Source organism: Corvus kubaryi, unplaced genomic scaffold (genome assembly GCF_017639235.1).
Source record: "Corvus kubaryi isolate FWS band 111438036 unplaced genomic scaffold, C.kubaryi_AGA036_p1.0 37397, whole genome shotgun sequence".
NCBI classification, from domain to species: domain Eukaryota; kingdom Metazoa; phylum Chordata; class Aves; order Passeriformes; family Corvidae; genus Corvus; species Corvus kubaryi.
Window position 1 is genome coordinate 8,452,421 of NW_024581136.1, and position 14,243 is coordinate 8,466,663.

Genomic DNA, 14,243 nt, shown 5'->3' on the forward strand with positions numbered 1-14,243 from the left:
GTCAGCTGAAAAGGCGCTTAACTCTTCAGTATTGCCTCAGTTCACGGCGGTTCCTTTTCTATCTCCTGATATTTTATTACAGCAGAATCATTTTAATTGGCACATGCTGGTGGAAACAAAACTGTATCTGTTGAGGGCCAGATTCTAGCACTCCTGCTCAGGTGGTACAAGTCCCTTGTTCTGGAGTGTGTCCATTGAAATCAAGAAATCTGCCCAATTGTTAGAGGTTCAGAGGAACACATTGTTCTGATAGGTATTCACTTTTATTCCATAATGTGCTTTAAAAATACACACTGTACAAACCATTAAAAAAAACTCCTATTAAAGTAAGTTTTGCCATAATAGAGCAGGGAAGCAGCAGGAAGGGAACAAAGGGCTACCCAGCACGACACTTATGCTAGCAAACACCAATTCACACCTGTTAACTACTGTGAATAAAATCTTTGGAATCAGTTCCTCAAAAAAGTCAAAGAAAGAAAGAAAAACTGTTCACCATGAAAGAAAACGGGAACCTCAGGTGTGCTGCTGAAAGCTTACAGAGTCAGATCAGCATTTATAATCAGTGACTTCTGAGACTACCTGAAGGAATGGAAGGAGAGGACTTGGCAGGTATACAAAGTATACACAAGCACAGAAGAATCCGTCCGCGTAATTTTGAAGTGAAATGGAGGATAACCCCACCAGGTCCCAGCAAAGACACAATGTTCTGAACTAAAAGTTCAGCCAGAGCTTTGGTCCTGGGAGATAATTATAAGGCTGCCTGACCTAACTGACCCAACTTAATGAAATGAGTATGTCTGAACTGAGGAGAAAAGAAAAATAGGCACTGAGTATCAAAATAAGGTTCCTGATCTGTCACTGCTATTCAGATTCTTACGAAAAGAGACGTGTCATTGTCAAAGGCTTTTCCATTAATAGATGTCAGCCTTGGAGGCTACACACAACCAAGCAGAGTACAGAAATTCTGATCTCATTTCTATCTCCACAAATATGGTGACAGTTGCCTGAAAACTGTTGCTAAGGTCTGAAGTGATTGAATTCAGGACATCTGCTTAAGATGGGCGTTTAATCATTAGTGTTGTCAATCTAAAATTCAATTACACATCCTTACCTTTATGAGGACTTGGGCAACATTTCATCAACATGAAAAATCAGGAAAAATCTGTCCTCTCATTATTAATAATAATATTTCATTATACGGAATAGAATGCTCTTGCAGAGAGACCTAAGATTACTGAAGAACCTATGGGCTTACATCTTACGTATTTAAAATTAGCTTTACATTAGCCCTGGTTCCAACGTAAGCTTAAACGAGAAAAATCCAGCTGTGTGGAAGTCTGGCTTGGTGAATCTTCTAGTGGCATGGCTGTCTTCCACTGCATACCACTGAGAATGGATGATATGGCTTGTGTATGCGCAACCCAGCAATTCTTGGCTCGCCCTGTAACCCAAGCCTCTTCATAGATGACACAGCATAAATCCTGAGGTTGTATCCCATTTTCCTTTGTTTATACACACATGTAGTGTTAAGGGATGCTTCAGCAAGCAAGAGCAAGGTACAGTACTTAATGTGCAAATTCAGTTCAGCAGAACTCCAACTAAAGCACGTCTGTCTCAAGGGCTTTTCTCTTAAAGAGTGATCCTAAGTTCTCCACAGAAGGAAACTTGCTGAACTACATTTTTCTGAACTTTAAAGAAAAAATGTCCTGATTCTAAACTGAATGAGGGAGTAAATGAATGAGCAACTTCACTGAAAGCAGGAGTGGCCCTGGTCTATTCTAGGAGAGCTGTAGAGAATCCAGACAACGAAGTCATGACAAGAAAATGTTCCCACTTTTTTTTGACTCTTTTATTGTAAGAACATTACCCATCTCAGTGGCTTTATTCTCAGCAGCAAACCTTCGACTGGTCTTTGAGGACTCTTAAATAACCTCCAGTATGGATGTAAAAAGGAAGCAAACCAGAACAATCAAACCTAAGGTTTACTTTTTACCATATTTCTAAGCTACCTTTTTGATTCTCAGGCTCCTGCCTTCAGCCTTTCCCAAGTCAGTTCCATTCCCATCTTTTTCTCTCTGGATGATTCCTTCACAGCAGGCAGAGAGGCACCACTTCCAGGCAATTCCTGCTGTGCATCAGTTGTTCCACTGTAGTCTTTTTCTTGAGGCTCCTTTGCATGGATCAGTCTCCCCAGCTACTTTGGCCTCAATTTCCATGCTTCTGTGTCTTTTAATGGTTGGCTGCAGTGAAATCTCATTTGGCTGGAAGCTGACTTGCTTCCTATTCTGAATAATAGATTTAGTCCTGGGATGTGACTGAGGTTTGTGTTTTAGAAGTCTTTCCTTTCTTTCCTGAGGATTAATGAACCTTTTCAAGTCGCCTTATGTGGTATAACATCACAAAGTGCTTTGTTTTGTCAAAAAATATCCAAAATATTTAGTATTTAGCTCTTAAATGTCTCCTGTTTTCCTTGTTCTTTGAAACTATGACCATTTGGAAAATTATGGTGTTCTCATTGTGGCATAGCAGACCCCTGATGGAGAGACTCATGTAATCTTACAGACTTGGGCCCAGCCTTATGTTCAAATTGGAAACTCATGGCCCCAACAAATAAATAAAAATTGCTGTGGAAAACTCCTGGTCATTTTAGAACTTCTCTGTCACTACACATATCTGTAGATGACTTAGAGAACTGCAGATGAGTAAAGAAATGAAGTTCAGAGGAGACTTACCAGGCTCACAGCTGTTTTGTACTGGATATCCTAGACTAGAAGATTTGTCATGGATTAGTTCCAAGTCAGTTCCTTCAAGACTACGTAATTTTTAATCTCTGCCTCATCCAGCTCCTCATCCCCCCTGGCTATATCCACATGCTTTTCTCTTGTTCAGACCTTTGCTGAGGGAGAAATAAAGTTACACTTGAAGGTTCTTGGAAGAAAATCTGGGATAATGTGGGACAGTAGAGGAGTAGAAGTCTGAATGGGGCCAAAAGAATTATTAGTCATTCATTTTTGACTTGACCATGCAGCAGAGGAGGGTATCCAGTACTGGTGGTGGAAACTGGATGGAGTTTTCCTACGTACTACTTGGATGTAGTGCACAGATTTGTTTCCCTAAGACAAGGGTCCAGCTCAACACGTTCATGGTGCTGCTGAGAGACAGAATTGCACTGTTGTCTTTGTGTGGCATTTAAGCAAAACCTTATAAAATGAAGGCCTTGTTGCCTTTGTAAAATCATGGCTCAGGCCTGTTACTTTGGCTAGAGAAGGACTGTGAGAAAAGTCCGTGAGAAGAAAAACAATTAGTTTTTACCCATGAGAATGTAGTATCAACAGAAGCAAGAAAGTTAAACAGTAGAAGGAGAAAACAGCAACATATCTGCACCTGTTATTTTTCTGAGTGTTTAAATGCTTATGCCACAGGTAGCCAATGGTAGTATGTTGTCGTTAGTAACAGCCAATGAGTCTATTGTAGTAGTTTAGCAGCCAATGAATATGTAACATGAATGATAACATACAAAAGGTGTATAAAAGAGGCTCTTTTGTTTAATAAACGGCGTTTTTGGCCCTTGAAAGAGGCACTGTCCATGGGTGTCATGACCGCCACAACAGCGACATTTTTGACCTTAAGGTAATCAGGATTTTGAGGTAAGATCTAGCAACATCACCTTCTTTCATTTGCCAGGCCCCAATTCCTCCTAATATCCATGGAGAACATTTTTGTCTTACCCAACTCCCTTTACATGACTCTGCTTAAACATATAAGGGCAGAATCATACAATGTTTCTAGGCAGGCTGCTTTTTCTTTGGTCTTCACAACACTTCTTTTACAGGTGTTAACTTTTTTTTGTCAGGAAATATAAAAAAACCAGGTACTAAATTGTATAAAATAAATGAATTGGAACAACTAAGATAAAGTTATTTAAGAATAAAAAAAAGATCTCCAAGAACAATTTCAAAAATATTTCTTTTCTAAATATCTGAGAAAAATGCCGGTATTTCCTTTTTGTACTGGAAGATTCAAAAGACAAACATAACCATAGTAAACTTTGATAGTATACACAGTACAGCTGAATATCCTGCTTCGTTGTCTCTATTAATGGTATCTTGTGATATTAATTTAAGAAAGAGAGAAAATTAACTTTACATATTTATTAGCAGATTACTCAAATGATTTATAATCTCAGAGGTCCCTGTAAGTACTGCTGAAAATTTTTCCATTCATTTCACTGGGCACAACAACATAAAATGACACAAAGTGCTTCTCTTATTTACTTATACTTCTCACCAGGTTATGCAATCTCTTCATTCTGCCACTAGCTATATCTCCTTTATTTTTGTCCTTAGGATTCTTCTACACAATTTCAATATGCTTGTCTGAGGGACAAAAAAGGGAAAAAATATCTATATTCAGTTCAAATTTAAAAAATATCTTATGCTTACACCTCTTTCCTTTCACATTAAAGAATATTGGTTTTTGGAATTTTTTTTCAGTAAGGTCTCAAAAAGAAGACCTTCCAGGCTCGAGGACTAAAGACAAGACACCCTCACAGTGCAAAGATTCAGCTGAAAATTTTAATCAGGACTGGAAGTGGAGTTGGCAGATTGATTTAAATTAGGCAGGCCTGGCTCTATATTGGGAAGTCTATGCTTGCATATCCATTTTTTTTTACACCAGTGCTTCTTTTGGATTCTTAGATAAAAGAGAATAAAGTGGGCATTCTCCACTTGATGCAATTTCACTATACAGTGATTCCCATCAATGTATAATTAAAAGTGGATTTCCTTTTCCCTGAGATGGGGGAGGGTCTGCATAAACCTGGTTGATGTGAAGTGAACAAAGAGAACTTTCATGAGTTCTCCTGCAAACAGTCTATCAGTTACAATTCCTAGTGTTCACACTGCTGCACTGTTCAAAAGGAGCTCTAAAAAAAAAGTCAAGCAGGGGGTCCAAGAAGAATTCAACCCGCATGCCAACTAAGGGAAAGAAAGAGAAGGCAGGAAAAAAAACCTAGCTTTTGTTGTAAAAAGAACTAATGAAGCTGCTCTTAGAACTGTCCACGGTGACACAACAAGCCTGCGCACCCACACACATTGTGAGAATGCCAGTCACCCACGGTAATGAGAAAAGGAAACACTGTGGGCAAAGGAAATATATGAATACATTGCTTTTATGGTTTAACTGTAGGAAATCACAACGCTGGCCCACAATATCTTGTGCCAACTGCCGAAAGTGGTAAAGTAATACATAAGGTTGTCTACTTATATTTTTCTTACAGACAAGATGGACTAGTGGGGGGTAAAATCCCATTATCATTATAAATTGCTAATTAAATAATTATCAATTAGATGGGCAGACAGAACTCATTCCAATGAATTCCTTAGAGGGCTTTCAGTAAAGAAAAACAGTAATTTTGATTATTTTTTTTATCCATACTTCCTGCCTAGGGGCTCTAAATAGAGATGATATATGGTGTATCCCATGTTAGACTTTCACACAGTATATCTTGTGTTAGAGCTCAGGGACAAACACTGAACTTTGGTGCATATATAGATCTTTTTTCAGTTTTTCAGATAAATGGCCTTAATTTCATGATATTAATTAGATACCCAGGGTTATTTCCTAAGGAATAAAAAGAATACTTTCCAGGCTTTTACATGGCTTTGAGAAATCACTTTTTCCCAAGTAACTGATAATATTTTCTAATATGCCATTGCATTTTCTTTCCCCTTTTTTGCAGAATCCAGAGTTTTCTTTGAAATAAAATATTAAAATATGTAATACAACTATGTATACAGATGACAGGCAGGATTGAACATAGTGCAAGGAGTATCTTTAATGAACTTTGCTCTGTTCATTAACACCAAAACCAATGCAAAATTAAACCCTTTGCTTGCAGGTTTTAGCTGTCAAGATCTCAGATCAGACCCTTGAGCAAAATCAAAGTTGTAGCAGTACTGAGCAACAGAAATGATCCTGTCCTATCCTGTACCCCTTACTCATGTAAATAATTTTTCTGAGAAGGGTCCCTCTGGCCCCTTTAAAAAACTTATTCAGCTATAATCAGTCATTACTCACATGTGCACAGAGTGGTTTCACCCACACTTTTCTTGTCCTAAATCAGTTTTGCAAGATAATTATAAGCTATAATGATTTGCAAGTGCTGTATAAGAAATCGTCAGTTGTCTGTGACAAGGAATATTTTCTAAGAATAGAAGTTTTGCAGACTGAACTGAAGAGTCACATTAATGTTTGGGACAGAGTTTTCATTGCCAGCAAACACCAACAAAAAGCGAGGAACGGAAATGGTAACATGAAAGATGGACTTTTAATTCCAAAGCCAGGAACATTTAAATATGAATGGGGCTTGCTGCCGTCCTCTATCTTTTGCCAGGAAATATGAAGCTCTGGAAGTCCTTTTGTTGCCTTCTTTGTTAACTGTATGAGGCTGAAAGGAATTATATGGCTTGTTTCATTTTCAAACCCTGTCACAATGAGGGTCTCAAAAATGAATGCTGATAAATACGTGAAAATGCTGAAGAGTTCATAAAGGATAGAAAACTTTCTTTTTCATAATCATCTGTCATCAGATGACTTACCAGGGACAAACATAATGAAAAACAAACAGCAAGGAAAAATTTTTAAGGTTTAGAAAGGGGGACAGAGTTGTAGAATAAAATTAAAATATCATGATAGAAAGATAGACATTTGAGAACAAGATTGAGAGATATGTTTAGCAATATGCAATCTTTTGCCTTCCTATTTTGCTATTTTCCCTGTTAGTTTCTGGGAGATCATGGAATCCCAAGGTAAGTTACTCACAGTGATGTTCTCTAATGTGATTTACTTTGAGGAATACTTAATGGAGAAAGGTGCCTACCACATTTAGTTATTGAGTTTTTGTTCACGGTTCAGGATTGATCCACTTGAGTCTTACAGCAGGGAGTAGTTTTCCAGTGAGGCACAGCGTGACTCCAAATCAATAAGGTTAATAGATGTGGTGGCCACACAGTCAGAGGTGATGTGCCTGGCATTTTCCATGCCAATGAAGAAAATTTCTGATGACGAGATGTCATTTTTGTGCCGGCAGTAATGTCACCCTGATTACCTAGAGCACATAGCCAGTTAGTAAGTTAGCAAGACTGTAAATGGCCCATTAATCTGAATTATCTTTACAGGAACTGCTTCAAAAAATTTTGCTTGCACCCAAATTACTGGCGCCTCTGTGATTCTTGAAATGCCAACAGCATACTTGCTATATAAAAACAATACTGCTGTGTAAAACTGACTAAATGGGAATTGCAAGCCTGGGACTTCACTCTATATTTCTAACTCTCCACAGCATACTATAAAACGTGCAATGGCAGCCTTAAAAAAAGAAAAGAAGTTGCATGTTGTTTTAAACAATAAACACATGTGCAAAGAGGAAAAAAATGCAATGCAAGATACTATTGGAAAAAAAGAAATAATGTAGATGACAAATCTGATGTAATGAGAATGTGATACGTTGGTGTTCCTGCAGTTCTAATTTTCTCTGACTTTTAAAATATGCAAACTCTTAACAGTGCCTCCCAGATCATTAATGGGTACACATTCCCAGATGGCCTGCATTGTGAACAAAGTGTTGGACCGGACTGGAAAGAGAAATCTGTTTAATATTCCGATTTCTAAATGTCAGGAAGGTGTAATTCAGAGTGCCACTGAAAGATGAGCTGAACAGAATACAATTTATGGTGACTTTAGTTAACAAATGGCATTAAGGGAAGAATTTCCATAATTAAATCATTAACTAATATGAAATATTGATTTCCTCTCTGATGTTGCTGTATTATCACTTGTCAGACTTGCAGATAAGCGAAGAGCACTCAGTGCAGTCCCGACCAGGAACAACAATAATTTGCATTATGATAACACTGTCGAGCACTATCAAGCACAGAAAACAGAGCAAGGTGCCATGTGTGCCAAGCCATCCTTGCCCCAAAGAACTCATAGATAAGGCTTTGATGCAAAATAATAGGATGGTTGTAAGGGATGTCTGTGCAGACAGACTAGATAAAATGATGATCTTTACTAGGAAGCTGCTCCCACAGTGGCTTCCTCATGCTCTCTACTGCGTGGTAACTGATTCAGAGCTTCTCCTGGCCATCTCTTCAAGGCTTCTAGACAACTGCTTATCTGAAGAGATAAATTCTATTGCAGTTAATATCAAGAACTTCCATTTTCTAACCATGAAATTTCAGGGTTTTTTTGGCTGCTCTTTATATATTCCTGTTGCCCAAGGGAAGTTGAGTACGTACTGTGGAAGCAGTGCAGCACATTAAATAACGATTTTACTTATATTCCACTATGCTCATTAAACATGTTAAATAGTGGAACATATTAACTTGAAAATGCAGAAGGACTAGAAGAGGCAAGATTAAAAAAAATTTACACTGAAAAGATCCTCCTTAATTGAGTTGTAATCAGTTAGTATTGATCATTAGTCCTTTTATCAGCATGATGAAGATAATGATGATAATGATGACGATGATGCAATGTGCAGCACTTGGATCATAAAGAGAGGATGGAAAATTGTTTAAACATTTGATGATAATTCTTTCTTGAAGGTGATACAGACTGCACAACCTTGGCTATTACTCTCGAATTCATGACAAAGCTTGAAAAGAAGTTGAATAAGCAATTTTTTAAAATATACTTTCCTTGACCTCGTTTTAAAGAAATGGTCCACTCTGTTCTAAAATGGAAAGAGGCTATATTTTTGAGAAATGCTTTCAAAAAAAAAATTATTTTCTACCTCAGTCTTTCAGCAGGAAAGCAGTTCTTTTGCCAGTCAAACATTCAAAAATCATGTCTCATTTGAATAAATTAACATATTTTGTGGCAAAAATTAATTCCAAGGAAGGAACAATAAATACGAAAGCAATTTAAATTGTGTATTTTACAGGGGAGGGGGGGAAAAAAGAAAACCCAACATTGTCATGCATATGACAGCTCAGCTAATTTGATGGGCTTTGATGTTAATTTAGGGTTTACTTTAATTTCAAAACATATTTTTTCACTTAATAAGGGAAACAAAAGAAACTTTCAACCAGTTTGTTATCTGGGAATGTTTTGGCTTCTCAAATGTGAGAACATGATTGTTTTTATTTCCAGGAGGAGATAATAACACTGAAGCAATAAAAAAGAGTCAAGGCAGCTTGCACAGCACAGGAAGTTCACAGCCAGAGACTTAATTTCCCACACAATGTACTGTGCAATGGGCCCATTAACATAGATGAATAGGCTCTTTAAAGGTTTTTTTTTTCCAGATATGCAGCTGCCGCTGAATGGTGCTATGTTAATAAGGTACTCACTTGCCTATTCTTCAGGTACTCTGGCATTCTCTACCTAGGTAATCTCCATATAGGAAAAGCTATTAGGGGTTGTATCTCCTACCACACCTTCAATTATTTTAACACCTGCACTGATAATCCAGGCAAGGTAAACTGGTAGGGGGCCAAGGGTCTAAGTCCATCCTCTTCTCCCCCCAGAAGTCACATCTCAGGGGGAGGGGCTGAAGGAGAGGGGGGAACGAAAAAAAGTAAAGTCACTTTTATTACACATCAGTGGGAACATTCTGAAAAAGCTTTCATGCCTAGGAAATTGTTATTTCTTCAAACAACTGACAGCCTGCAGAGGAAACTCTAATGGAAATCCAGCTCATGCATTGTTATGCATGGCCCTCATGTAGATACATGGGGGTGGATTAAGTTAGCTTCCAAAGGGTCTATTGTGTGCAGCATTAATTTGCAGTGCTCTTGATATTTGAGTTTGACGGTTTTACAACCTTTGTGTTTACTTAGATGCACTATATCCTACGTTTGTTTATTTCCTTCCACAATCTCTTATTACCCAGTAAATGTTACATTTATCCTTATTAACTTTCAATATGTTGCTGCAAGTTACAGAGAAGGAAATAATTACAACCTCCTTCATATGTATTAGTTTTAGAGAAGAGTTTTGGCTTTATTTTTTTTTCTTCCTGGTCAGTTCTGACTTTTCCATCTGTTAAAACAGTGGCCTTCTTTATTAAGACAGTGGAGTAATAGCATAAAAATTGTGTCATTTATTATTATTATATGAATATTAGCCTATAACAAAATATATTTCCCTTATAATATATGTTAAATAAATAAATAAACAGGCAAACCAACCAATAGTCTTCAAAGAGAATCTGACACTGGTGCAATTGCTTCTTACTACACAGAGATATAAGAAGAAAAAATTCCCATACCACTCTCCATTATCACAACCTTTCCATTGTTTTCTCAGCATCCATTATAAATTTGTTGCTATAACCTATTGGTCTTCTTCTCCCAATATTAAGAGGCAAAATACAAACAAGACTTTTCCCCTGCTACTTTAGCTTGTTTCCTTATTTTTCTGTAAAGATTAATATACAATGCAGACAGGCACTTTTGTAAGTTCAACTTTTCAGTGAGGTTTATATTCAGAAGTTCCTAATGGATTTTTATTTGAACATGTCAGGATATCTAGGAGTGTTAGTTTTTCAACACTGAACTAAGAACTCAAAGTAACTTGTACATTCAAAGGAAGCTATGATCCTAATCTGAACTAAAGGTCTCAATTGAATAAAAATAGCTTATGCTCGAGTAACTCAAGTTATGTGCGGCTGCTTCCCCTCCCCCTTTATATGGAAGTCAGTCAGTTAGGCATTTTTGTATTTTAGTGACATAAAAGGGTTTCTTGTGGAAAGAAATAAATGCCTGACTTACAGTAATTAGGGTCTGAGTAGTATCAGGGGCACAGTTTACTCAGAAAAAACCCCTGACACTGAGGGAAGACCTCTTAAAACTGCAGAAAGTTTTGAATTCAGGTTTTGATGCTACATAATGGATAAGAGAAAAGAAATTATCTTCTTTAGGGCTCAGTCATTCACTCATTAGGGCACAACAGCAAAACCAGCTGCCTCTGGACCTGCCTGCTTGTTAGGATGGGGGCAATTATTTGTAATCTGTCCCAGACTGAGCAAGAACTGCAAAACAAATGAGAGAAAGACAGCGAACACAGATGTTGGAGAAGTGGAGATCCTAATCCAACTTTTTGGGCTCAGGATCTTTTCTAATGTCCTAGGTAATTGTAAGAGCAGGGATAGAAGGAATTGCATTTCACAGATCTGTTTGAAGTGCTGTAGTAATACTGGCATTGTATAAAACAATAGCACAGCTTCCTCTAGAATGTGATAAAAAGTATGTGAAACCATGGCTGGTCCAGAGAATATAGATCCAGTGCTTCTGTTCTCCTTGTTTTAATAACACAAGGACAAGAAGTGATAATAGAGAGATGCAAATTCAAAACCAATAAAAAGGGAACCCTTTTTTTCCTCACTTTGGATATTTAGGCTGTCAGTATGCAATATCACATTATTTCACCAAATTCAGGTTAAATCCAACAGAATAGACAGAAATCTGATGCTTGTGATGCCTTTTCCTGATCTTAAAATCAAGAGGCATACACGGTTAGAAGGGGAAAAGGGATTTTACCTTGGTATTTATTTTAAGGATCCTTAGGTGCACACGTCCAGGTCATGTGCATCGAGATGCACCCCGCCGAGTCTATCTCTGTCTCTGTCTCCCCAACATTGGGTATAACATTATAGATTTTACTAATTAGCAGATCTATCAAAGATTCCCCAATGAGAGGCTCAAGTGAGCCCCCCTCCCCAGGGAACCTTCCCCTGGATGGTTCTATCTTGGTTTACAGAATGTGTTCTGGAGAGGACCTTGGGGTCTGGGGCACACTGATCCCTAGCTACAAAGCTTCTAAAATGTTTAGTCTCTTAGCTTGACAAACAAGTCCAAGAATGTAGGCAAAAAGCACTAGGAATACAGAAGTTGTAAAAAGGTATAACAGGGGTATAAAAGAAAAGGCAAAAATCTTCATGGCATCATTTGTATGCTACAAGGATCTCCATCATTACAACAGTTTGAATTACTGGAACATAAGGGACCTGGGTCTAAAGCAGTGTAGTCCTCATTTGCTATCACAAAATTCTGTGTCTTCAACTGAATATTTAGACCCTGGCTCCTGCCAGGGATATGGTGCTGCAATATATAGACTACTTCCTTGATACAATAAAACAATTCTCACCTTGGGTTGGATTCAGAGATTTTTTTAAAATGAAACTACAAGAACTAGAAAGCAGAAAGTATTTGTGGTTTTCTTTTTTTTCCCCTTTTCCTTTGGTTGTTTGTGTGTGGTGTGTCTTTGTGTCAATTTTTTTTTTTTTATTTGAAGATAGATAACTCCAAAGTTTTTCAGAGTGAAGAACTGAGTAAATATCATACAGCCTATTTTGCTCTTATGAAAGCTGGTAAAGGCCTTGTGGTCAGGTACACTTCTCCAGCAGAGCTGTTTATTTAGTATATGAGGTATGAGCACACTTACTGCATGTTAATTCATTGTAGTTTTGTACGTCCTCCACCTATTCCATGAGAGGAGTCATATACAAAGAATGCATCATACTCCTTCATTTTTTACCTGTGCCTTCTTTAAGCAATCATTCCAAGGAACATGAGCCCCGAAATTTGGTAATGAATGCTCAGTGTACTAAGGAAGGGTCTGATTAGCCTTTGGTTTTGGAATGCTCACAGTACTTTGACTTGGTCTCCACCAAGCCTTTGACAAGCCAGGGAAGGAAATCTGCTCCAGTGCTCACAGTAACTCAGATATTCACAGCCCTCAGTGCATCATGGAGAGGTGCAGGACAGACCAGAGCAATGCTTTCTCATTACTGGAACCTTCCAAGTAGGTATGGAACTGTCTGCATCTCCACTTTCCCATCTCTTTAGAGCCAATCAGGAGTAAGCAAAATGAAGAGCTTTTACCGTTTTTTGCACCTTTTAAACACAAGAAGCAATCTATCTCATAATCTCCTTCTGACTCATACAATATTGAATATCGAATGAATATCTGGAGTTACCTGTGGTAGTGAGGAGATGAAAGCCAACAGTTTCCTGTTCAGGAAATGAGCAGGTACCAGGGTCTCTGAACATGATCAGTTGACCTGGGGAAACCAGGTGTGGTTAAAGGAACTATACTGTATGGTGGAAGAAGATGAAGATAAATTAAGCTACACAATTTGTACATCTGAGATAGTAAAAGACACTCTTCTCAAAGCATAAAAATAATCAGAAAGGAGTCAGTCAAGTGGAAGAAAAAGTTTAATGAGAAGCATTGTAAGGAAAAAGTAAACATGAAGAAAAGGAAACAGAGAAAATCAGATCTCAAAGTAGTGGAAACAATTGGAGAATAGTAAATACCTGTGCAAAGTAAAGCACAGATTGTGGGAAAATGGTGCATGGGTGACAATGAAAAGCCAATGGAGGGCAATAAAAGGATGCCTGCCTCATTTGAATAATGATATTACTCTGTCAAAAAAAAAAAGAAAAAAACCCAAACTAATTTCTTTAGACTTATATGAACTATAAAAACCATGTAATTTTCTCTCTGATTACTACCTTATGTTTTCATATACCCATTGCTCAGGGTCCTGAGCACCTTGTTAACCAGGAGACATCACCACGGAAGGCTATCAGACATGGACTCGCTGAGCACAAGCTTCTACTGGGTGCATATTCTGCAGTCACAACATCTTGCAGACTGGGGCTCCTTGAGATTCCACCCAAAAAAACCCAAAGGAAAATGACAACAATAACAGCCAAGCAAGGGGAATGCTGGAAAAGGCTGTCTGCAAGGACACCAACCAAGGCTGCCTCAGTTCTGCTTTGGGGTCTGCATATTACAATACACCCACAGAAAGGACCAGACTCTCTTCCCTTTTCTTTTCCGTGTATGCCTGGCATGAACACCTCTAGGCTTAACTTTGGTCCTGCCTTCTCCAAGCTTTAGAACAGCATGCTCTGAAGCACAACTTATTATTAGATGGGAAAGAGATGGGACCAGCTTCCCTAATTATTTTTAATGGCCTTTCCCTGCACCCCTCCATGAGGGGTGGGCTGTTACGAGGCTCATGTTATATAGCATGGGACTGATAAACCACTCCTATTTTAGATTCTTTATTGTTTGTTTAATGGAAAGCTGTCAAGCTGTCTTTTTAGATAATATTGAAGCTAATTAACTATCAAACTACACACATTTTTAAAATTTTTAAATAGAAAGTGTTTTCTGGTGTTTTACAGGGCAAAAATGCATCTCAGACTTGGAGCACTAGCAGTTTTCGG

General features: G+C 38.0%; 1 long non-coding RNA gene across 3 annotated transcripts in view; it reads right to left on the reverse strand.

Annotated features, from left to right (window-relative positions):
• Positions 1–14,243, reverse strand: part of LOC121671107 — an 86,304-nt gene that overhangs the window by 59,447 nt on the left and 12,614 nt on the right. For 2 of the 3 annotated variants that reach the window (XR_006018391.1, XR_006018392.1), the window contains exon 2: positions 12,983–13,066. This is a non-coding gene — a long non-coding RNA (uncharacterized LOC121671107). Of the gene's footprint in view, positions 1–1,482; positions 7,109–12,982; positions 13,067–14,243 lie in introns of those variants that run through there. The other variant, XR_006018393.1, reaches the window with a different exon arrangement.